Source organism: Giraffa tippelskirchi, chromosome 6 (genome assembly GCF_054371585.1).
Source record: "Giraffa tippelskirchi isolate mGirTip1 chromosome 6, T2T-mGirTip1v1.2.pri, whole genome shotgun sequence".
In the NCBI taxonomy this organism is placed as follows: domain Eukaryota; kingdom Metazoa; phylum Chordata; class Mammalia; order Artiodactyla; family Giraffidae; genus Giraffa; species Giraffa tippelskirchi.
In genome coordinates, this window is record NC_137280.1 from 73,323,609 (window position 1) to 73,346,680 (window position 23,072).

The 23,072-nt window shown below is 55.8% G+C and overlaps 1 protein-coding gene across 10 annotated transcripts in view; it reads right to left on the reverse strand.

Moving 5' to 3' along the window:
• Positions 1-23,072, reverse strand: part of TRAPPC9 (trafficking protein particle complex subunit 9) — a 390,153-nt gene that overhangs the window by 61,929 nt on the left and 305,152 nt on the right. Inside the window, exon 21 of one of the 10 annotated variants that reach the window (XR_014057689.1) lies at positions 2,764-2,858. The exons of the other annotated variants lie outside the window; for them this stretch is intronic. The gene's annotated coding sequence lies outside the window, so the exon portion shown is untranslated. The remainder of the gene's footprint in view (positions 1-2,763; positions 2,859-23,072) is intronic. 10 annotated transcript variants of the gene reach the window in all.

Consider the following 23,072-nt stretch of genomic DNA (forward strand, 5'->3'; position numbering starts at 1 on the left):
GCTTCCACAGCCTGCCCTGTGCTGTCTCCAATGGGCTCCACTTTCTGAGACGTGGACACCGAAGGAAGCAGGGCTGTTAACAATTACTCTGCTGCCCCCACAGTGTCTGCTTCCCACCAAAGGCAAGAGAGACAAAGCTCAGCTGATCTTGCCACCCGAGCCCCAGACACGTGCACACAGTAAGGCCCCCAGGAGTGGTCCCCAGCCCTGACCCCGCGCCTGGAGGACCTCAAGCCAGGGGCCTGGAAATGCCATGGGACCCAGCACCACTACACACCCAGGGCTTGGCAAAGAGCACAGATGAATATCTGCTGAATGAATAATTGAGTGAATGCTAGTCATCATTTACCAGGTGTTTTAATGGCACATGACATGGTAGTCATGGCACTGAGGCAAACCTGAATGCAGCTTCTTACAACTGCTGGGCCAACCTGGCATGGCTCCCCAGGAATGCCAGGGGGGCTCAGGTGCTGCTAGCCAACCCAGGAATTCCCGAGGGCCCTCCTGGTGCAAGTCTGCAGGCCCCAGAGCAAGCGGGGGAGCCAGCAGGGAGATGATAATGACCCTCATTTGCTGTTTTGGTCTTGGGCCAGAAGTGCCCTTGGGGCAGCAATTCATAGCAACCCGGTTCCTGAGTGACCTCGGCCGGGTCATGGGGGGGTCCATCTAGGCCCTCCTGACACCCTGCTTCCTGCAGAAGGACCCCCAGCCACCTCCTGCTCTGTCTGGGAGTGGAAGGAATGTGAGCTTGGCAACCAGTCTCCCTCTGGCTGCTGGCTGTGCTCTTGACAAGGTGGGTGGCCCTGGGGGCATCGCGTGGCTTCTCTAGGCCTGTAGTTTGGGGACAGGCCCCTGGTGAGGCTGGGGGACAGCGGTGCCTTCCTCCTCTGCCCACAGTCCAGAGCCCTCATCCCCACAGCCTCTCACCCAGAGGCACAGCTGACACGCCAGTATCCTCATCCGGTGTGGGATCCTGGGGTCTCAGTGAGCAGGGTGTCATGGGTGTGCATGCTAAGCATCTTCAGTCATGTCCCACTCTTTGTGACCCCGTGGACTGTAGCCCACCAGGCTCCTCTGTGCACGGGATTCTCCAGGCAAGAATACTGGAGTGGGTGGCCATGCCCTCCTCTAGGGGAATCTTCCTGACCCAGGGATTGAACTCGAGTCTCTTAAGTCTCCTGCACTGGCAGGCGGGTTCTTTACCACTGGCGCCACCTGGGAAGCAGGAGGATCAGGGAAACACAAATCAACTTCATCCAGAGCCCAGACAGTCACAGATGAATTCAAAAGAAACCACCACTTCCTGGGGGTCTTCTAAGGCCCAGGCACCATGCTGTGCGTTTAAAAGGTTGCCTGATACCCACGTGGCCAGGCTCCAGCCTTGCTGGACAGCTGGGGGGCAGGTACTTTCCTGGCTGCTGAAGTCCCGCTCCTGCTTGGCCTTGGGGCTGCACCTCCTTCTCCCTTTTAAGGGCTCCTGCCAGGGCAGGCGTCCTGCCTGGGGCAAGCTGCTTTATAACCCGCTCCTGTCCAGCTCTGTCCTGGGACAGAGCCCTCCAGCCAGGCCTACCCCCGCCGGCCCCACTCACAGTGAGCAGGGAGCACTGGAGGGCAGAGCGGACCCCCACCCCCTCCTGCCAGAGCAGGTGCCCCCACCCACAAACACAGCCTCGCCGCAGCCCCAACAAATAAACACAATCGTCTGGCGCTCCATCACGGCAGTCAACGGAGTCAACGCTTGCTCTTGCTTTCTTGCCCAGGGCCATGACCACAGCTCCTGAAACACTGGGAGGCAGGAGCAGACTGGCAGGGGAGGACTCGGGGTGCAGGGCTGACCCTGGCAAAGGGGGCAGGGGGAGCAGGCTGTGCCCCACCACAGCCAGGTCCTCGCCGCACAGCACAGCGAGGCACCACCACCTCCTCGTGCCAGGCGACTGACTTTAGAGCACTCGTCCCTCTGCTCTGGGGCCGCGTGCTAGTCACCAGGCGATGCTCTGCAATCTACACTGAAGTGTCCAGGCCCCAGGACAGGCGTGTCTAATCTAATGTCCTGAAACCCAGCAGGTGAGCCTGAGCACTCTTTGTCTTACAGATGAGGACATTGAGGTCCGAGGCTGGGAGGGGAAGAGAGAGGTGTTCGGCAGGACAAGCGGGGCCGACTGTGCTAGGATGCTCCTGGCCGGTCCCGCCACCTCTAGCCCTGGGACTGGCAGCTGTGGGCAGGAGAAGCACTGGGACTAAACTTTGGCTGATGGGATGTAAAGACAGGGGGTCTGTACAGATTCCAGGAAGCCTCCCAACGGGGGCCCGCAGTGCCTCCTCCCTCCTCTTCCTCCTTCCGTTGAAATCCTTGGCTGCAGCCAGTTGGGGGGTGGGGGAGGGTCCAGGCCCCTGGCACTGGGCACGTCACACCACCCTGGGCCTGCCTGCCACTGGCTTCTGTGTGACGGAGACGTCTCAACTTTATTTCACCCACTATCATTTTGGGGTTTCTGCCGCAGTAGCCACACCTCAGACTACAGGATACGACCTGCAGCCTCTGTCCGTCACAGACTTGGTCCCCATGCTCGGGGGCTCACGGCCTGGCATGTGGGCAGCTGAGTCAGCCCCTGAGTCTCATCCCAGGGAAAGAGCGCTGGGATGAGGGCAAATCAAGGACAGGGAACGCGGAAGGCTTCTTGGAGGCGGCGGCAGCTCAAAGGGCAAGCAGGGAAGGCAGGGAGAGGCATGGGCAGGGTTGTGGCAACCAGGAGCATCACCTACCTGGGACCTGGTCAACAGAGAGACCTGGAAGGAGTGGCTGTGTTGGGCCCCGAGAGTCACAAGGAGAGTTCAGGAAAGTCTGTGAAGGCCCGAACCTGGAGGACACCAGTGAGGGCCTTTTAATAATCATGGCAAGAAGGGATATGGACCTGGGCCCCCCACAGAAGCCAACCACCAACCCTAAACTGGACGGAGCTCCTAGTCTCACCCCATGACAGCAGCCAGCTCTGCGGGAGGGTGATGACCTGGATGCTATTTGCTAGTCTCTTCTGCCGTATTTCCAACCAATGGCCCAGCTCCAGCCTCACCCCCAGTCCTCACCAGCCTGCAAACCTCAGGTCCCCACGACTCTGGTGGGACAAGCTGAGCCACACCCAAGATCAGCAGAGCAGGTGCAATGAAAACATCACTGTGGGAACACAGTGAAAACGAAGATATTTACAAAACATTGAAGGAAATTCGCTCTTGGGGACATCCCTGGTGGTCCAGAGGTTAACAATCTGCCTGCCAATGCAGGGGACATGGATTCAATCCCTGATCCGGGAACTAAGATCCCACATGCCACGGAGCAACTAAACCCGTGTGCCACAGCTACCGAGCCCACGTGTTTCAGAGTCTGCACCAAGAGAAGGCACCACAATAAGAAGCCTGAGCGTCGCAACTAGAGAGTAGCTCCTGCTTACCACCACTAGAGAAAGCCCACGTGTAGCAACAAAGACCCAGTGTAGTCAAAAACGAATTCATTTTTAAAAAAGAAATGAACTCTCGCACACATTAGTGGTCTTGGAAAGAAAATGTAACCATTTCACTGAGTTCTAGTTAATCTGGGTGAGAAACAGGATTTCAGACACGCTGGAAGCTGGCTGATGTGTTCAGATGTCTGAGAAACTCAAGGGAACCAAGCCCCGGGGGGACCGGCTCAGGGCCACATGTGCACGGGGTACTTTCTCAGCTCCACTCCCACTCAGTCCTGCAGGCTACCAAGGCTGCCCACCCTTCCTGCCAGGGAGGCCAGGGGTGGGCACTACCAGTTAGGGTTCTGATCACACGGTGCGGTCTGTGAATCCAATACAACATCAAATCGGTATCTTTTTTTAATCAGATAGATTGATTATCCAAATTCACTAAGAAGTGATTGAAACTATCTGGTCAAGTCAATCAAAACATTCATTCTTTCAATCATCCATTCAACGATTACCCATCAAGAGGTGACTTTCTGCCAGGATCCGGACCCGCCGCTGTCCCAGCCCTACGGGGCCCCCAAACCCCATCACTGTGGACACACAGGAGGACGAGTCCCCCAACCGGGAGGGACAGCACCCCAGACCGCTCAGATCGGGCCGGGGAGGGCCCCTCGGGAGCAAATGAGCCTGTGTTCCAAAAACAAGGCTTCTGGCAAGAAAGCTGACTGTGGCTCAAGGTGAACAGAAACAAAGAAGCAATTTCTGAGAAGGGGAAGCATTTGCGCTACAAGCACTTTCCCATGATCACCCGGAAGTGCTGAGGCAAGGAAAGAACGGGACCTGTGTTCATCCTGGAGGAGAAACGGGGTCGATCGATCCATCCCATCCGGGTGATGGACACACACACACACGTGGACACACACACACTCACGGGGCCCTGCACCCAGCGAGCATGCTCGCTCAGCCCTGCGTCACCCTTCAAGACAAACACGAGAAAGAGAAACGACAGCCTTGCACTCGCCCAGGGACGAGGCTGAGCATCCGTGTCCCCCTCGGAAGGTCTGGGGAGAGGACCACCTTCAAGACCCTCCAGCACAAAGGACCACCGCCGACACACCACCCACCGCCCCTCCTGACCCACAGCAGGGGATTCCTGTCGCCGAGCAGGGGCCCCTGTCGCCGAGCAGGGGCCCTGGGATGCTGGGGCCTGGACTTTGGTCTCCAGGGACAGAGCAAGGTCCCCGATGGAGAATTTCAGAAGCTCTGCAGGGCCTCACTGCAGAGGCTGGTGGGCAGATCGCTCAATGGAAAGGGCTTTCTCAGCAGGCTTTGAGGGAGGGGACTGAGAACAGAGACGGGCAATGGGAATACGGCAGCTGACAGCTTCACTCCCGACAGCTGGGCCCCTGGGGCGTCAGGCAAACCCTGCTAGCCCACCCACCAGCAGCTCTGGGCATCACGGGAGGACAGGCGTGGAACTCACTCTGAGAGCCACCCGACCACCTGCCCAGGAAATGGCATCATCTGGCCTCCCTGACCTGAAGCCCATGTTACGGCTCATGATGACAGGAGGTGAGCGAAACACATGTGCATGTGTGCACACAGAGCCACACACACCAGAGGGCCACTGACACACTGATGGATGACCTGGTAAATAATCTGGAGAAGAAAATCTTCCAATGATGTGAGAACCAGGATACACTGCATAGACTACACATGCACGTACATGTATCCATGCAAAAATCCACATGTGCACACACATCTAAAGTTGGATCTCTCTATACAAAGACACAGAAATATACAGACTCGGCCCTCTCCATATAAATATGTATGTGTGTTTCTATATCTCCAAGGCCCCGAAATAGAGATCTACAGGCTTGGATGAATTAGTGGGTTTCAGAAGAGAGACTCCAGACCCCAGGGCCTAAGCTCTAGGCCAACCATGTCCTGAGCTGTTCCCTTTTCTGAAGCAGCCTTGCCTTGGCTTAGCACGTACATCTCCCTCTCTAATGAGCCAACTTCGGCCCCACACAGGCTGAAGGTCCAGACCGACCATGTGTGTCAGTTGGAGGCAGGTCTGCTCAGGGCAGGGTGCTCCACGGACATTAAACACTGAACGTGATCACCTTGATCACATTGTATCAGGCTTCTGCTCCGTTCGTAACTCTCGATGCAGGTGACTGCAGGGCACACCTGCCCATGCCCACTGGTCCCCAGAGCCCATCTCGGGCAGGAGATTTCTGGAGAGTCTCTCTCCTCTGCACTTGTCCAGAAAGCCGAGGAAAAGACAGCTCTGCTGGGGCCCGAGACCCCACATGGAGTGCAGTGCACGTGGGAAGTGGCCGACGCCCGGCTGTGCCCAGGACGCTGCTCCCGTCATGGGCAGAGCTGCGCGCTGACCAGGAGCCCTCAGCCCGGCCAGCCCCGCCTGCTCAGCTGTGGGAGAAGCCCACCAGGGAGCAGGGAGGGGAGGGGAGGAGCACGGCGGGTCATCTCCTCGCACCCTGCTCTGATCAGGTCTGCAGCTCCTCATTTTAACGTCTTCATAATTGTAAGGGAACTGCCTAGGAACTGCTCTGACTCTATAATACGGCTGCATTATTTGCTATATTAAATAAACAACACAGGCTCAGTTATGTGCTACGGCACACGGTATTCAATAACCGGATGTATGAATGAGCACCACTGTGGTCATGTCTCCAGGAGGGTGAGTGCCTAGTGCCCGAGCCTCCGACAGGTTTCTCTCTGCTTCCTGGGTCCTTCCCCAGTGATCCCCAGGCCCAGCTCCCGGCTGGTGCTCCTGGAGGCACTGAGAGTATTAATGGTGATGGTTTTCAACATTCAAACAACCCATTGGAAATTGTATGGTTGTCCTCCTTTAGGCAGCACAAACCTAAGAAAACCCGCCTCCTCCCCGCGGCTAGAGCGCACACGGCTCCGCACGGTGACACCAGTCACTGCGCGCTGGCAGCAGCTCTGGCTGGCAGGTCTGTGGTTTTGATTAATGAGATGAGAAGATGAGTTCATCACCCTTCACTGAACAGGCTGGGCCACAATCCTTCAAAATGAGGGTGGACCTGGAGGTGGGGGCCCCTCGGAGGCAGCAGAGACATGGCTGTCCGCAGACCCCTGCCCACTCCCACCTTCCAAGCATCCGTGCCAGCTGCTCAACAGGCCACACGTGTTCTTAGCTCCAAGGCATTCTCTGCACCTTCTTTCCCGGGAATGGTTCTGATCTAGGCATCTCGTGGAAGGTTCTTTTTTAAAATTTATTTTTAATTGGAGGATAACTGCTTTGCAATATTGTGTTGGTTTCTGCCGTGTATCCACGTGAATCAGCAGTACACATATGTACGTCCCCTCCTTCTTGAAGTTCCCGCCCACCCTCTAGGTTGTCGTGGACGGTACTGAGCTGACTCTCCCATCCCGTTCAGCACCTCGAGGTGCCACCATCCTGGGAAGGCCTGCTTGTCACAGCCTGTGTGGTCAGCGAGCCCCAGGCTCAGTACCTGCCCCCCGAGTGGGAACACGGGTGTGCAGGGGCCCTTCCTAGAGACGAGAACACGGTCTCCAGTGGGCAGCCTGGGGCCTGGTGGGGTGAACAGCTGGGGGTGGTCCAGGGATCGGCGCACAGTCGCTCAGAAACACCTTCCAGATCTCCTCCCTGAACAGTGAGGAAGGTAGCGCCGTGGTTCCCTCTTGGTATCCCCCACGGGGCATGGACTCAGGGACTCAGGGTCTGTCTGCCCTGCCCTGGGAGAGATGGACCAAGAGGGCCAGACCCTGGTTTATGCCGAGCACAAGGCAGGGGTTCACGGGACACTTGCTGAATCAACGAGCAAGCAAACAGATGAATGAACCGTGACCAAGTGAACAGGGCTCCAACCACTGTCTCCCTGAGGGTGTGAGCCAGCTCTAAAGCCAAGAGGCTGTGTCTCTTTCCTTCCGGGTCAGCAATGGTCAGGACCAGGAGAGGGCAGGGCCGGCCCGGGGGAGGGAGGGGAAGGGGGGAACAGACCCAGAGGAAAGTCAAGGGCGGAGGGTGGGCGGGCCCCGCGCTGACTCCGGGAACCTGGGGCAGGGCCTGGGGACAGGCGCCTCCTGTGGTTAGGGTGCACAGTAGCTGAGTAGGGGAACCCCACAGGGGTGACCTCGAATGGGAGGCAGGGGGGTCTCACTCTGGTTTTGTTATTTCTACTTCTAAATAAATATGGGGATGTTTAATATTTTAATATTGCATATGCCACCTAATTATTGTAATTATAGGCAAACATCACATAGATTGATTACATATAACTTACACAACGAATATGCAAAATATGTAAATGTTATTTGGAGTTTTGTTTAATATTTTTGTTTAGTTTTAATTCTCTGAGCAAATGGTCTCACTGCAGTAAAACCAGAAAACCAGGAAAACGCACACATCTGGCCGCGCCATGTCTTCGAGCGTTCTGGAGAAGGAGACACATTGCTCTCTCCCAGCTTGTCAGATCCCGGAGGGTCTGAGAGGCTCATTGTGCTCAGAAATCTCTGTCAGTTGAGCTCTTCCAACACGTGAAAAGTCTCTCCACTCCCCTGATGGCTGTGGAACATCAAGAACCGAAATCATCTCATTCTGAGTCAGGCTCAAAGGGCAGGCCCTGCTCCCTGGAACCCCAGGTCGCAGATGTCACTGCTCACGATGCTTCTAGTTCTGGAAAGGCGCTAAGAGCTCGGCACGCGCAGGCCTGGTTGGGGTCCCGTGCAGTCTGGGCGGCGATTCCGCCCTCCAGAGCCTGGCCTGTGCCCCGTACCTGGCTGGGGCTGCTCACGGAGGGTCTCCCTCGGTGCTGGGGTGGGTGGGAGGACATGTGGGAGCCCCAGGCACGGTGTCCAGTGTTCGGGATACCTTGGTAAAGGGACACCCAGCCAGGCACCCAGAATCAAACGCGGCCACTTGGCTCTGGGGAGGGAGTGCGACCTCTCTGAGCCCTGGATGAGAGTTGCAGTGAAGACGGCAGCTCCTCCACAACGAGGGCTCAGCTGGAGGCTAGCACACGGTCAGGTGGGAACAAGCGTGGCTCTGACAACCTCCTCCCTCCCTCCTCCCCTGCTCAGACCTCTCAGAACACTCGCTGGTGGGGCTGGGTCTTGATCAAGCCCCACAGAGTGGGCACCAAGGACACGCTGGCACCCTCGCCCCCATAAGTCACACCGACCTGCCCCCTCCTGCCAGCCTGAAGCCACGGCGAGCAGGGGCCCCGGGCTCTGGGTGGGGTGCCCGCTCCTTCCACAGGGCGATCAATTCCCTGCAGATGCAGCTGGCTAGGTGCTCCTGAGATGGGAGCGTCAATTATTAAACCACTATTTGTTCACGTCTCAGGGAGGCGGGAGACTGCCTCCTCCACAAACACTCCAGGGAGACGATCGGGCCTACCCAGCGACCCTGTAACCAGGAGCTGGGCCGCAGATCGAAGGGCAAATAAATAATCAGGCCCAAAGGTTCTGAATCGGGACCCTGAAGCCGCTCAGTACTGGCTCTCCTCGGAGCCGGGGAAGCAGGGTCCGGGCCTCCCAGTCTCCTGCTGAGAACCTCAGGCTGTGACCGCACAGCCCTTTGGGTCACGGAGTGCCTGGCACTCAGCTCTGGGGCCCCAGTGGCGCCTGCATCCTGGCTCCAGTGCCTCGCCAAGTCACATCACTTCCCTCAGCCTAGGATTCAGCAGCTTCACATGACAGTGGCATCCCCAGAGCCACAGGTCGCATGGAGACCCAGGACAGGAGGGGCAGGGCCCCCAGCTCGGTTCATGGGAATTGTTGTGTTGGCTGCCTGTTAAATGTGCGGACTTGGGCCTCACTCCTGAGCCTCTACATAAGGATGCTTATGCGACAGGGGTCAGGAATCCCCTCCTATAACCTCTTCTGGTGAGTCTGAAGTGGCCAGCCTAGGGCCTGGACCCAAGAAGCTCCGTCAGGTGTAGGGCATTGGGAAGCTGCCCAGAAAACAGCAGTCTCCTCCCGGAAGGCCAGCCTGACCCTGTGCCTTGGGGGCACCCTCGGATGCACAGTTTCCACAGCTTGGGAGACGGGCGAGTCCCTGAGGTGACCGCCCAGTGCCCCCGGTCTGTCGCCAGGCCCCGCCAGAGCAGCCTCCTACAGAACCAGAGGACTGGGAGGCCGTGTGCTCGGTGGGAGCCCGGACACGCCATCTGACCTTGACCCCAGCTCCCCGAGTCCCTATCCCTCAGTCCTCCCACTTGCCGAGTGGACTGCTCTCCCCACCTCCCTGGGTCACACCAGAGATGAAACAAGACCCTATTGGCAAGGGGTGACAGCCCAGTGCAGGCCCCTCCCCTTCTCAGTCTGATCGTGCCCCCCTCACTCCGGGAGCCCTCTCCACCACACTCTCACATCACAAGGACCTGGGGCTTTGCGGTGGCCAGTTGGGGGGGGGGTCCATGGGAAGAGGGGTGCAGACATTGGGTTAGGTGTCTCACCCTCCAGGCAGCTATGGGCCTGGTGCCTCATCTCGACGTGCCTCTTCCAAACCCCACCTCCACCTGGGACGCTCCCAGGACCAGCACCAGGTCTCCCAGGGGCTGGCATCCTGCAGCCACTGATGCCCCCCGGAGACGACCTCAGAGGGCTGTAAGCGCTGCCTCCCCAGACCAGGAGGTGGGGAGGGGACCCACGACTCCGGATGGCGCCGGAGCTCTGGCAGGAGACACTGTGCAGACACCACCGGCCTTCCGCAGGCTCACCTGGAACGCAGGCCAACAGCAAAAGCACCAGACTTGGAAGGGGTGGGGCCGGGCAAGCAAACGACTCATCACCTTTTCTCAGGAGCAAGGGCACTAACCATCTGAGCACTGTCTCCACTTGTAAATGAGACAGGCTTGCTTTCAGAAGCAATTTCTCCCCAAGTCACAACCCGGCACCAGCCCAAAAGGACTGCTGAGGGAGGGGGAGGAGGCTGAGGGAGAGACCGGCAGGACCGGACAGGGTGGCAGGGAATGCACGTCCGCTCACACTCCCACGTCCGTCCACTCAAATGCCCCTCAGTCCGCTCAAGCCCCCATCTTCCGTTCAGATGATCTCCAGGCGCCCGCCAGGGCTCCGGCGCTGTGCCCGGCATGGGGACACAGACCACAGACGAGACTCAGCCACCCTCGTCTCTCCGGGGGGTCCATGTCTGTGAGGGGAAGCGGGGCAGCAGGGTGCTCCAGAACCCGGAGTGGGCAGCTCTGACGGGAGGCGGTGCCCGTGCTGCGTCCTCACAGAGCAGGAAGACCCGGGCGCTCCCGGCGGAAGAAGGTGTGGGGTTGTGGTCATCGGGGTTGGAGAAGGCGTGGGGGTGTGGTCATCGGGGTTGGAGAAGGCGTGCAGGGTGGTTGTCGGGGTCTTGGACGCGGGTCAGCACCTCGCCAGCCCCACCCCTCGGCCCTGCTCACCCCACTGTCTCCTTCTAGAAACCTCTCCCCCTACTCTGCACGTTGCAATCCCACAGCTACTTTCAGCCTCCTCTCTCACGGCACCCAGGCACGGCGTGGCTTCCTGTTCTCAGCTCCCTATGAGAACTTCGGGGGCCCCTGCCCCATCCCCCAAGCACTGGCCCAAGCCACAGCTCAAGGGGGGACATTGACTTGAACCCAAGCCCCGGAGGCCCAGGCATGTGGTCTGAGCCCCGTGCCCCAGCTCAGGGCCCACAGGGGCCTGCAACTGTCCGCTCCACGTCATGGTGCCCCATCTCAGGAGCAGCCATCGGCGTTGCTCGCCACCCCATAATCCACAGAGACGTCTGGTGAACTTGGGGCTTTCTGGTGCTTACTAAGCAAGGCTGGATTTCTGCATAATAAAGTTCGTGCTTCCAGAAATAGAAAAGGCGTGTGGCTGACCACGCGCCACAGCTTCGGAAAGCGAGGAAAATGCACACTTCCTCCTAAAGGCGGCCTCGCAGCTTCTGCATCTGAGAAGGAGACAACCAAGGGTGGTCTCGCTCCCAGCCATCGCCAGGCCTCCCCGACTGTGAGCACCCCGACAACGCCGTGCGACCCATCCGTGTCCTCCCCCTGGTTTCAGGGTGGCGGCGGGGCAGGGAGCAAGGAATAGAATTGGGCAAGGCTCACAGGGCCCTCCCCCACCCCCACCAGAAACGCAGTGCAGGAAAGATCCTCTGCTGCAGGTCCCACCTGCTCCCTGGTCCCTCCAGGCCCTGCCCACGATCTCCGGCAGCTTGGGTGGATGGACAGAGAAGCTTCCGTCCGTCTGTCAGGCATGGCACCTACCAGCCTCTGCTCCGCTGCCTCCCTCTCTCTTCCCTACTTTATCGTCTGGGAACCGAATCTGCCCCTTTCTTGACCACATCCCTCTCCTCCTCCCTTGCCTCCTCCTGCACTAACTCAGCACGTATCTACTGAGCTCTGACTGCGGCCAAGCTCCTTCCATGCCCTGGACTGCAGCTAGATGCTTCCCTACGCCTCAGACCTCCAGCATCCACGGTGCCCCCAGCCCCGTGACCCGATCTCCACTCCTGTCTCACAAAGAAAACAGGCCACAGGTGGGGCCCCTGCGTCCTCCTGTTACAAAACACATGCATCTGGACTCCCTAGATGCCTCATCACCTGCTGGACTGGGGACTCAGACAAGGTTGGAGAAGGATAACAATTAGCCCCGCCCCCTTGCCAAGGCCACAGGAGCTGGTGCTCGCCCATCTCAGCTGCCCCTCACCGTCTGGGCTCCAGGCACTCGGCCCCATGGAGAGCCCCATCCTGACACACGGCATCCGCAGGCCTGCACTGCCCCCATCTCCTCTTATCTCTGCCCACGCCACCTCCTCCAGCCCCTCCCCAGGAAACCCACCCACTATTGCCTGCCTGCCCTGCTCCCTGAATGCCCGCACTGCCTTGGTCCTGTCACGCCGCTGAGGGGCATGAGTGACTGCGGGGCGGGTGGTAAGTGCTCCCTGAAACCAGGATCTGAGCCTCTCTGATGCTGTGTCCTGAGCCCCAAGCACAGGGTGGTTCCAACAGTCCTCACGACACGCTCATGGTCCTCGGATAAGCCAGGACCCAGGCTCAGGATATCCAAGGCCCAGCTCCTTCCACCAGGCCATGCTACACTGCCTTCAGCGTCTACTACCAGCCCAGCCTCCCGGCCCCCGTTCCAGGCCCCGAGCAGGGTTCATGGTGTGTGCCCAGGAAGCAGGTGCTGACTGGTCCGGTCCCCCTGCCTGAGGGCAGCCTCTCTCCAGGCCTCTAGCAGAGCCGTGGGTTCCCGCTGTGGGGACTGCCCCCACCTGGCCCCTGAACATGGCTGCTTCTTGACAAGGCTGAAATAAGCAGACAATGCAGCCTGCAGATCCCAGGAGCCGTGTGGCCCCGGCCGAGCGGGCATCTCGCAGGTTGGCAGGAAGTGGCTCTCTGGCACCTTCCCACGGCTGTACTCCTGGACGTTCCATCAGGGCCACATACGCCATCAGGAGGAGCGGCTGCTGCTGCCCATCCACACTAGACGGGCGGAGAGCTGTGGAACCTGCAGGCGGGAGGACTATGGCCAGTGCTCCTAGTCTCTGGCCCAGGTCTCCTCTGTGACAAAGCACAGCAATCATGTCTGCCTTGCCGTCCTGCCCTTGGGTGCCTTGTTATGATGGAACTTTGCCCCACCCTCAAGAAACCTGGGTTCCTCCACTAGAAACGGTGCACTTTGGGGGGACGGGGTGAAACACCTGCAGAAAGCGGTCAGCTCTCTGCAGAGGGGAACCCAGAGGCTCCAGGAGCTCTCGACACGATGGCCAAGCTCAGCAGATCCGAGTCTGATCAGCTACTACTGCTGAGAAGGTAATGTGCACCACGCACCCTTGCTAGACAGACGCCGGGGACACACTGTGTCCACTAACCTCCCACTCAGCCCTGTAAACCGGGACCGTGGTCCATTCAGACCCAGAGACTGCGGTTCTGCAAGGAGATGCCTCAGACCCGAGGAGGAGGATCTAGGCACGTGGCTTCTGCTGTGGTTCCGGCAGACGGGGCGCTGCCCTGCATTTCTCTATTCCACCAGGATCTGAACATCTCCCACCTCCAAGAGAGGCTGGGGAAATGTGTTTCGAGCCACAGGGCCGACTCTCTGAGAAAACTGACATCTCCAAGAGCGAAGGTCACTCGGCTGGTTTTTTTCAGCTGCTGGACTCAATCAACTGTCCGGTGACGAATCACCAGCCAAGGCCTCGGGGAGAAGGATGTTGTCAGGAGCCGCCTGGAAAAGGTCAGCAGCGGAGTCTTTGAAGCTGCCTTGTCAGGCTCAAGGTCTGGCTTCAAAGTGGCCCTGAAGCCAGCGCCTTTTAAAGGATGGCTTCCTTTGTCCATCCCTCAAATGGGAAGGAGTTATTCCACCCCCCAAACCTCTTAGCATTGCAGCTTGAGCTGACCCACATTTGCTTCCAGACCTCCTTTCCTTCCTAAGAAACTAAACAGCTTAATGTCAAACACTCTCCTTACGCATCTGCTCTCTGCTTATTTAGCACATTTCAAATAACGTGGGTGAGACCCGAAAACGGAGGGTAAAGTCGAGCTGAGCCAGGAGCCCTGTCTGGTGGCGGCTGAGCGAGAGGGACAGACCACAAGAGGAAGACCGGTTCTAGTTTTGCGAACAAAGGGCCCCAAGGCAGGGGCCCCGTCCGCACCCTCGCTCCCACGAGCTCTCCCCCGAGGTCGTCACCGCGGTCATGGCCATGCACGTGGTCCCTCACTCCACCTGCTGTCCGCCCGAGGGAAGGACTGTTTGGGGAGGAGGAAGTGAGCACTCAGGTAGAATCAGCTATCCACGGTCACTCGGGCCCACGACTGAAGTCAGAGCTTCTGCAGACATGTGCTTCAGACAAGTGCCCCTCCCAGCCTGGGCTGCAGTGGGGTCGGCTCGGACACCACCACCCGTGAGCGACTTGGACAGGAAGGAGACCCAGTCAAGCCATCCCTCCTGTCGGGACCCGTCTGCTCAGCTGTTCAGAAGGGCCAGAGGGCAGCTCCGGGCGAGGCCATGGAAGCTGTTGGTGTGGGGCACCCAGCTGTCCCTGCACCAGGAAAAGGCACGTCTTCCCCTCTGCTGGCCGATTGCCAGGGTACGAGGAGCCCTGGAATGGCGAGCCCGGGGCCCTGACCCAGCCCGACTTCCGGATGCTTGATCCTGGATGAGTGGTCAGAGCTGTAAGCTGTCTCTCCCCCCACCAAACGGAGACACCTCTGCCCCTGAGCACTCCCCAAAGGCCAGACCTCAAGGCTCGAAGGCCAGTGCCTGCTCCCTCCCGCCCCTGCCTCCTGGACACCCACCCATCAGGAAGGACCAAGCTCTGCACGGCCCCACCACATCCCTCAGGCCTCCTGAGATGCAAACGCGCGCGCAGTGTCCCTTTCCTCCTGCCCGGCCTTGTGCTTACAGGCCTAACTTCATCTGGTCTGGGCTGAGACACCGCTGAGCAGGGACAGGCTGCCCAAAGGTCAGCCCCACCTCCTGAAGCCGGCAGCACAGCCCCAGGGCCCCTCCTCTGATCAGGAAACCAGAATCCCCACCCGAGACCTGGGCCTTTATCTCAGCAGACACTTCCTAAAATACAGATGGAAGGTCATCTGGCTCATCTTCTCCATGAGAAAAAGCCAACAGGAATTGGTTGAACTTAATGCCAAGTGGGAGAACAAATACATGAGATGCTTCCCAAGGCCCCTTTCGGCGCCTGCAGAGTCCGGGGCTCGGCTCAGCACCTGGAGTGCCAACCAGCTCACTGAGGGCAAGGCTCCCTGTGAAAAAATGAACAGGCCCTGCGGGCACGAGGGAGGGGTGAGCAGACGGGCGAGGGGCCACCGCACGGCCTGGCTCCCAGCGCAGCCAGGGACGGAGGGCCCCAGACGGAGGGCCCCACCAGACTGGGGAGAAAAGACCGGAGCCCGGCCCTGCTGCTCCCCGGTGCAACCAGGAGCAGCTCCCCTACAGTCCCCTGCAGGGGTCGGGGGGTGCTTCCCTCTGCAAACGACCCCCCTGCAGGAACCCGGCACAGTCACCTGGGTGTTGGCTGTGCTGTAACTGACCAGGCTCCCCTCCGGCCACCCCAGCAGCCTCTGGGCTGCTGACCAGATGGCCAGTGAGGCCCTTCCCTCTGGTGGCGAGGAGGGGGCTGAGCTGCTGTGCCTGTGGGCGGGGCCAGGAGCCAGCTCCCCACTAGGGGACCCTGCTGCTCCCTCACCCAAGCCTCCGGCAGTAGGCCTGCACTGACCAGGCCTCCACTGGCACATCTAGAAAAGATGCTTTGGCCTTTGACAAAGGCTGAGATGGCAGATTTGTCCACGTGGGAAAGGCGGAGGCACCCCCTCCATCACCACCCCCACCGCATGCGCCCCGCACGCCGTCTCACTGGCAGCCTTGGTCTGAATGCTGCAGCTAAAAATATGCACCCACTGGTGAGACACGGAGGGCCTGCCGGCACGGGCAGTGAACAGACTTCTGCCCGCAGAGGACTGGAAATAGAAGCTGGGATTTGAGGCCACAGCGACACGACCCGGGATGGCCAGAAAGCCCAGTGGTTCCTGGCCGGGACTTGGGCATTGAGGACCTGGGGTCAGCACTGCCTGCCACTGCGGGTTCCAACGTGGGCCTCGCCTGGGTCACCTGGCCGCCCAGGCAGTCTGGGTGGGGCAGGGGCACAGGGCTGGGAGTTTAACTACTCGGGACAGGCCTGGGTTCCCCAGGAGACGCCTTGTGGAGCCACAGGAGGACGGCAGGCTCGCGTTTATTATCGGTTGGCTGCTGATCCTCACGGCCATCTCCCGGGTCTTAGGTCAAGACAGTCACTGGGGTCACGAAGCCAGGACTCCAGCCCAGGGCGCTGCCTCCCAAGTCCACATGGAAGTGGAGGTGAGTGAGCTGGAACTGAGGCCTGGGAGAGGCGGTCGCCACTGGTCTCCCCCCGCTGCCCCTCAACCCGTCCCTGGCTCCGCGAGAAGACGGCTCAAGCCTCCTGACCACCACCTGCTCTTCTCGGGGGAAACTGGGCGCCCCCTGCCCCACCCCACACCCAGATCTTGGCAGCTGCCCCTCCTCACTTGCCGCAGAAGCTTCCCGCGCTGCTGTCACCAGCCTGACAGCCAGGTTCAAGGTCTCAGGGCAGCAAGACAGAGGGAGTCAGAGGCCTGGACTCGATGTCCTGGGAGGGAGACCTTGGGCAATTCCCCCTTCTGGCGGCACACCCCCGGCTGTCCTCTGTGAGCCGGGACGACGGGGCCACCTCCCCGACAGGGCTCTTCCAGGCTCTGAGGCCACATGGACCTGTCAGTACCTTGTAGACTAAAAACCAGGCATAAACACTCTCCAGCATCTTCTCAAGTGAAGCGGGGGAAATAAGAGAAGCTTATCCTGTGTCTGTACTCAAAGGGCTTCCACCTCAGACGGCAAGACGGGGGCAACTTAAGAAGAATATGAAGGCACTACCAGCCCAAGGGCGCGGAGCTGGCATGGCCAACATATAGAGCATGGTGCACCCACCCGGGCCAGCGCTCACTGTGACTGTGCCAAGGATGGGCAGTGCAGGGGAAGCGACAGGGCCAGGCCGCACAGGGGCAGGTCAGGTCCACAGGGGACCTGGGCCTTGGAGGAGGAAAGGCAGGCAAGGCTGCTTGGATGGGCCACCAGGGGAGTGGACGCGACCCCCCCAGGAGCCCCCACAGCCCCTCTGGATGGGAAGCAGCCTTCAAGGTGCTCTGCACATATGAGGAAGCCACGTGAGTGCAGGAGGAGTCTGAACCCCAAATGCTGGCCTTCTGGCCCTGTCCCTGGTGACAGGGGCTGGCAGGACGACCTGGGGCAGGGAGGACCACCGCTTTTAGGACACCTTGGGCAGCAGAACAGAAGGCAGTGACTGGAGGAGCAGGAGAAGGGTCATCAGGGGTGGGGGAGGGAGGAGGCTGGGCTGTTGGCAAGAGATGGAGCTGGGATGTGGGGAAGCTGCTAGCTGGAGCACTGAGCCCACACCCTCCCCCCCCAGCGGGGGGAAGGGGAGCAGAGATGGGGTGGGGGAAGGGTGGCATGGGGAGCAGGGAGGGGGTCGGAGCAGGGGAAATGAGGGACCAGGAGGGCTTGGAGGGCATCTGCACCCCACTGGGATCCGCCCATGCAATGTCAAGAGGTTGAGACGCTGAGTGCGGGGCAGGGCTGGGGCAGAGGTGGGAAACTGGTTATAGCGGGGGCACTGGCGGATTGGCTTTTCCATGAGAGATAAAGGAAGCCAATTGCTTATCGCCAAGGAAGCGAGGAAAGGGGACAAACCTGAAGGATCCTTGCTGTGCTGGATGGAATGAGAGGTATCAGAGTGAACTGGTGGCTGTCAGTACAGACAGGAGACACTGTGTGTGTGTGTGCAAGTTTGTCCCTACGTGTCCACGTATATCCTGGGCTCTGCCCTCCGAGAAGGCTGGGGAGTAGCAGCTCCCCAGGAGGAACAACCATCCTTGTGTCTGCATCTCGGGTTCTAAACACTGGTCTTCACTAACGGGAACAGAGACCTCTTGGGAAAATGGATGCTGTCAGAGTGGTACTCGACGATGAACCTGGGACACCTGGTGCCAGGAAGCAAGGGACTGTTCAGAGGATGGAGACGTGTCGACAGGCACAGAAGTCAGCCTGACAGAGCACCACGGTACGTCAGAATGAATAAGGGTGGCAACATGTTTAATCCACTGAGTAAAGTAGGAGAAGGTGACTCCATGCAGAGCAAAGGGACAAAGAAAAGTATGATGAGTAATTGGTGTTCACCAAGTTTCAACAGAATGGTTAGTGATTATAAAGGAACCTGACAGGTGAGAAGGCTGGCGGGCAGCTCCCTGTCAGGTGAGCAAGGCGGCCAACACATTTGTCTCTGTGGGACAAACGGAGCTCACAGGCCATCTGAGAGGTGTGGCTCCTGCCAGGGACATGGGCATTGACTCTAATCAAGATGACACATCACACGAACCCAGGTTGAGGGCATTCCACAAATGGCTGGTTGGTAATATATGGACACATCAAGGTTAAAAAAAAAAAGTCAAAGACAGGAATTGTTCCAAACCAATGGAGGCAAGAGACATGCTGACTGAAGGCAGCAGTGGCTCTGAACCCCATCCAGAACCTTCAGGGACAAAGGACACCATTGGGACAACTGGCAAAACCTGAATGAGGTCTCGGTACGGGGTGGTATTGATGGAACGGACACTTCCTGATTTTGACGGCTGTATTGTGGTGAAATGAGAGAAGGCCTTTGTTTGTAGGAAATGCAGAGTTTGGGATGACGGTGCACCAAGCCAGCCACTGACCCTAAAGCAGCTCAGAAAAGAATTCTAACCACGGTGCTTACAACTTTTCTGCAGGTCTGTCAATAACAACACAATTGCTTCCTCTTTTTTTTCTTTTTCCTTAACATTTACTTCTAAAAGCGTGTGGAAATTCTGGTTAAAAGTCAGTAGACCCAGGCTTGAAATCCAGCTGTAGGTCACCAGCTCATCATATGATTCCAGGAGGCACAAAAATGGGGAAAACGTGGACTCTGGAGTCACAGAGACTGAGCTCCAGTCTTCACTCTGCCAGTCACTGGCTGAATGACCCTGCGGATGCTTTACATTTCTGTCCCCCGAAAACACAAGAATAACACTACCTGCTTCTGAGATAGATTGTGAAGGTTACATTATTAATTCCTTCAGCAAATATTTATCCAGCTGATATGTTCAGCTGTCACTGAAACGTCCCAGTAATAGTTTCAGGTTCTGAGAGTACGGCGAAGACCAGATTCTCTCTCTGTGGAGCTTATACTCCAGCAGGGGTGGAGAGACAAACAAGAAAATAAAAAGCAAACCTGCATTGGTAATGAACTTTCAGAGAATAATAATAATTGTGGAGAAAAATAAGGCAGGCATGGCCTTAGAAGGTGATGGGGGAATGGGGAAACAAGAGAAGAGAGCTTAAAGAGTAAGAGGAAGAAAAAAATAAAATCATCACACAAAATAAAACCAAGAAGACACAGATCACAAAAGTCAAGATGAGAAACTATTTTATTTTTTTTTATTTTTTATTTTTTTGAGAAATTATTTTTAAAAAAAAGAAAAGCATAACAGAATCTATGACAGTTAAGGCCAAACACACATGCCATATCAAAGAATGTAGGTGGTCTAAACTCACTTATTAATGAAAAAGACACTGAAGTTAGATCACAAACAAAACTCAACTCTATGCTTCATCTAAGAGAACCACATGGGGGGAAAAAGTAATTCTCAAATGTTTAAGCCTAAACAAGAGGCAAAGGTACATCAGCCAAACAAAAAGAAAGCAAGGATGGGAGCTGTAGAATCAGACCAGATTGAATAAAGGGCAAAAACATTAGAGGAGACAGACGAAGACACTTTAAGTGGTAAAAGGCACAACAGAGCGAGAAGAATTATGACATTTATGCACTAAAGCCCATCAGCCTTCATACTGCACATATTACAGGATAGACAGCATCACATTGATGGACAGAAGGCCATCGGGGTGAAGACAATCCATGTTAGCAGTAACTGTAATTCACTTCTCAAAGTCCAGGTGAGATCAAATAAGGAAGGATCTTAAAACCCTACGCAAATTGGTAAGGTAGAGCCAGGTGACACATTTCAACTCAATACACTTAAAACAAGGAATAAGCCTTCCTTTTAAATGTCCATGGAGTAGTCAGACACAAAAAATTAACCACAAAGAAATCTCAGTAAATTCTAAGAGGTGAGAATAGTACTAAACTGATCACAGTGCTGTTACATTAGAAAGTTATAACAAAATGAGAAAACAAAAAGGCTATGGTTTAAACAACTCTTGAGATAAAGATGAAACAAACTAAAATCACAGAATGCCTGAAAATATCCAACATGAGAAATTTTAATACCAGAATATGGTTAAAGCCATACTATAGGAAATGGAAATGGAAGTCATAGAAAATGGAATCATAGGAAAATTCATAGCCCCATAAAACTATACTAATAATAGGAAATTTTAAATGAATGATTAAAATGTCCAACCCAGTAAGTGAGGGAAAAATAATATAAGCTCAAATCAGGCAGAAAGAAAAAAAATCAATGAAGATAGAAGAATTACTTAATTAGAAAAGAGAGGGTATATAATTAATCAAGAAAGTAGATCATGTGTTAGCTTGCTCAATCAAGAAAAAAAACAAGCAAAATTATATAAAAGAAGCAAAAATAGGGAAAAAAAGCTCAAAAAGGCAATTAAAGACCTAGACAAGTTTTCTTTTTTAAAAAGTGAGCCACACAAGCTCTCACTGAAGTCAGAAAAATACATATGGAAGACGTTCAATGGGTATAGGGTTGATTTGATAAAATGAAAAAATTCTACAGATCTTTGACATAATAACAAAAATACAGTTAACACAACTAAACAGCAACCTTGGTTAAGATGGCAAATTTGTATTATGTGATTTTTTACCACAATATTTAAATAAACAAAGAAACAAATGCAAGAAAAAGACATTGAAGAGGATTATCCAAGCCAATATTGTTCAGGATGGGGAACACATGTAAACCCATGGCTGATTCATGTCAATGTATGGCAAAAACCACTACAATACTGTAAAGTAATTAGCCTCCAACTAAAATAAATAAATTAAAAAAATTAAATAAAATAAATAAAATACACTGTAAACTTAGAATATACATACAAGGATATTACTGGTTAGTGGATAGACAGATTAATGGAAGAGAATTCAAAGTTTTTCCTAAGCACATGAGAAAATGGCATTGCTTATTTATGAAGACAGATTATTAAGTATCTTGCGGATAACTATACAGTTTTCTGGAAAAAGAAAAGGTAGATCCATGCCTCACTCCTCACACCTTAAGAAATTCCAGATAAATAAAAGATTTCAATGTTAAAACAACAGAGTCCATGAAAATAATAGAATTTTTTAAAATGTAAGCTAAATGAGGAAAGTCTTTCCAAGTATGATATAAAAATAAAAGGTTTTTTTTTTTTAAAGAGATTGCTAAATTTAAATAAGTAATTTCCAGCTTGACTCACTCCTGGGAGCACCAGAATACTTATAAGGATATTTGCTGCAACAACGTTTATAATAGCAAAAGATGCTAAGGGTCCACCCAAAGATACAGAGTAAATGAATCACACACATCTTACCTGCGGTTACAAAGACCCTTGCAGCTCCACCTACATGTGCGTGTATTGATATGGAAGGATACCCAGTCTGCGCCATTAAGCAAGAAAGGAGAGTGGAGAAAGTTCTCCCAAGGTACCCAGGGAGGAAAACACGCTCTGCATGTTTTACCTTCTTTTATAAATTTCCCCCCTTTTTAAATCAATTTACATATTTATATTTGGCAAAGGTGCCAAAGAGACAATGACTCAGCCCCTTGGCTTCCCTGCTCCCACCACCGGGCCAGCTGGGCTTCAGACCAGATGACCACTGGCCACCCACCGCTCAGCCCTGGGGAGGGGTCCTCAGCCCATCAGCCTCTGCTGACAAGCGCTCCATCGAGTCCGACTCTGTGTGACCCCAGGGACTGCAGCCCCCCCAGGCTCCTCTGCCCATAGGATTCTCCAGGCAAGACTACTGGAGTGGGTGGTCATTTCCTTCTCCAGGGGGATCTCTCCAACCCAAGGATCATATCTGGGTTTCTGGCGTCTGGGACTTACCAAAGTCTGGTTAACCTGGCCCCATACACCCGGCCTGGTCAGCGGGCCTGAGTGCTGACACTCTTCCTGGGCACAGCTGTTTGGAGACGTGGGCCATGGGGGAGAACGCATAGCCCAGCACCATTGCTAAGCTACCTCAACAGGAGATGGAGGTCAGCGGGCAGCTCAACCACCAGGGAAGCCTGGGCCACATACAGCCATGTACGTCCAAAGACTCAAGTGCGGCCGTTCATCCACGAATCTCATGACATAAACAAACTGACGACCCCTCACCGAGGCCTCCAGGTACAAGCTCAATGAGAGGATGTTCTGCAGAACTTGGGGCATGTCTCCCCAAGGGCCCCCAGAGGGCGGAAGCAGCCGGAGCTTGGGCACAGGACAGGCTGGCTGCCTGGTGCACCTGGGTCCAGACTCCTGAACAGAGGTGGACTATGCACAAGGGACCACTGTGGCAGATGGAGCAACATTCAGACACGATGAACGCACAGCACACTGCAGTGGTTCTGTCCCCTGGGGAGGCCCATGAGCCTCGTCCCAAGCGCACTGCTAGCTCCTTTGAGACAGGTGGTTCCAGGTGTCAGGGTCCAGGGCTGCCTCTGGCCGCTGCTTCCAGAACAGCCGGCAAGCACACCAGGTTGTGTGGGGTAGTCTGCTGACCGACCTGGCCTCCTCTACCTGCATCAGACCAGCAGTGTCTAGAAGGCAGGGATCAAGTCTAACTTACCTCTGGGTCCCCAGCACCTGGGTGCAGATGGATGGATCCACCCATCCAGGAATCTGCCTATTCACTGAAACTTCATGCAACAAACACTCATGAATCTGTTTCCTAATTTGTAACAGTTCAGTTCAGTCGCTCAGTCGTGTCCTCGTGTCCGACTCTTTGCGACCCCATGGACTGCAGCACACCAGGCTTCCCTGTCCAAAACCACCTCCTAGAGCTTGCTCAAACTC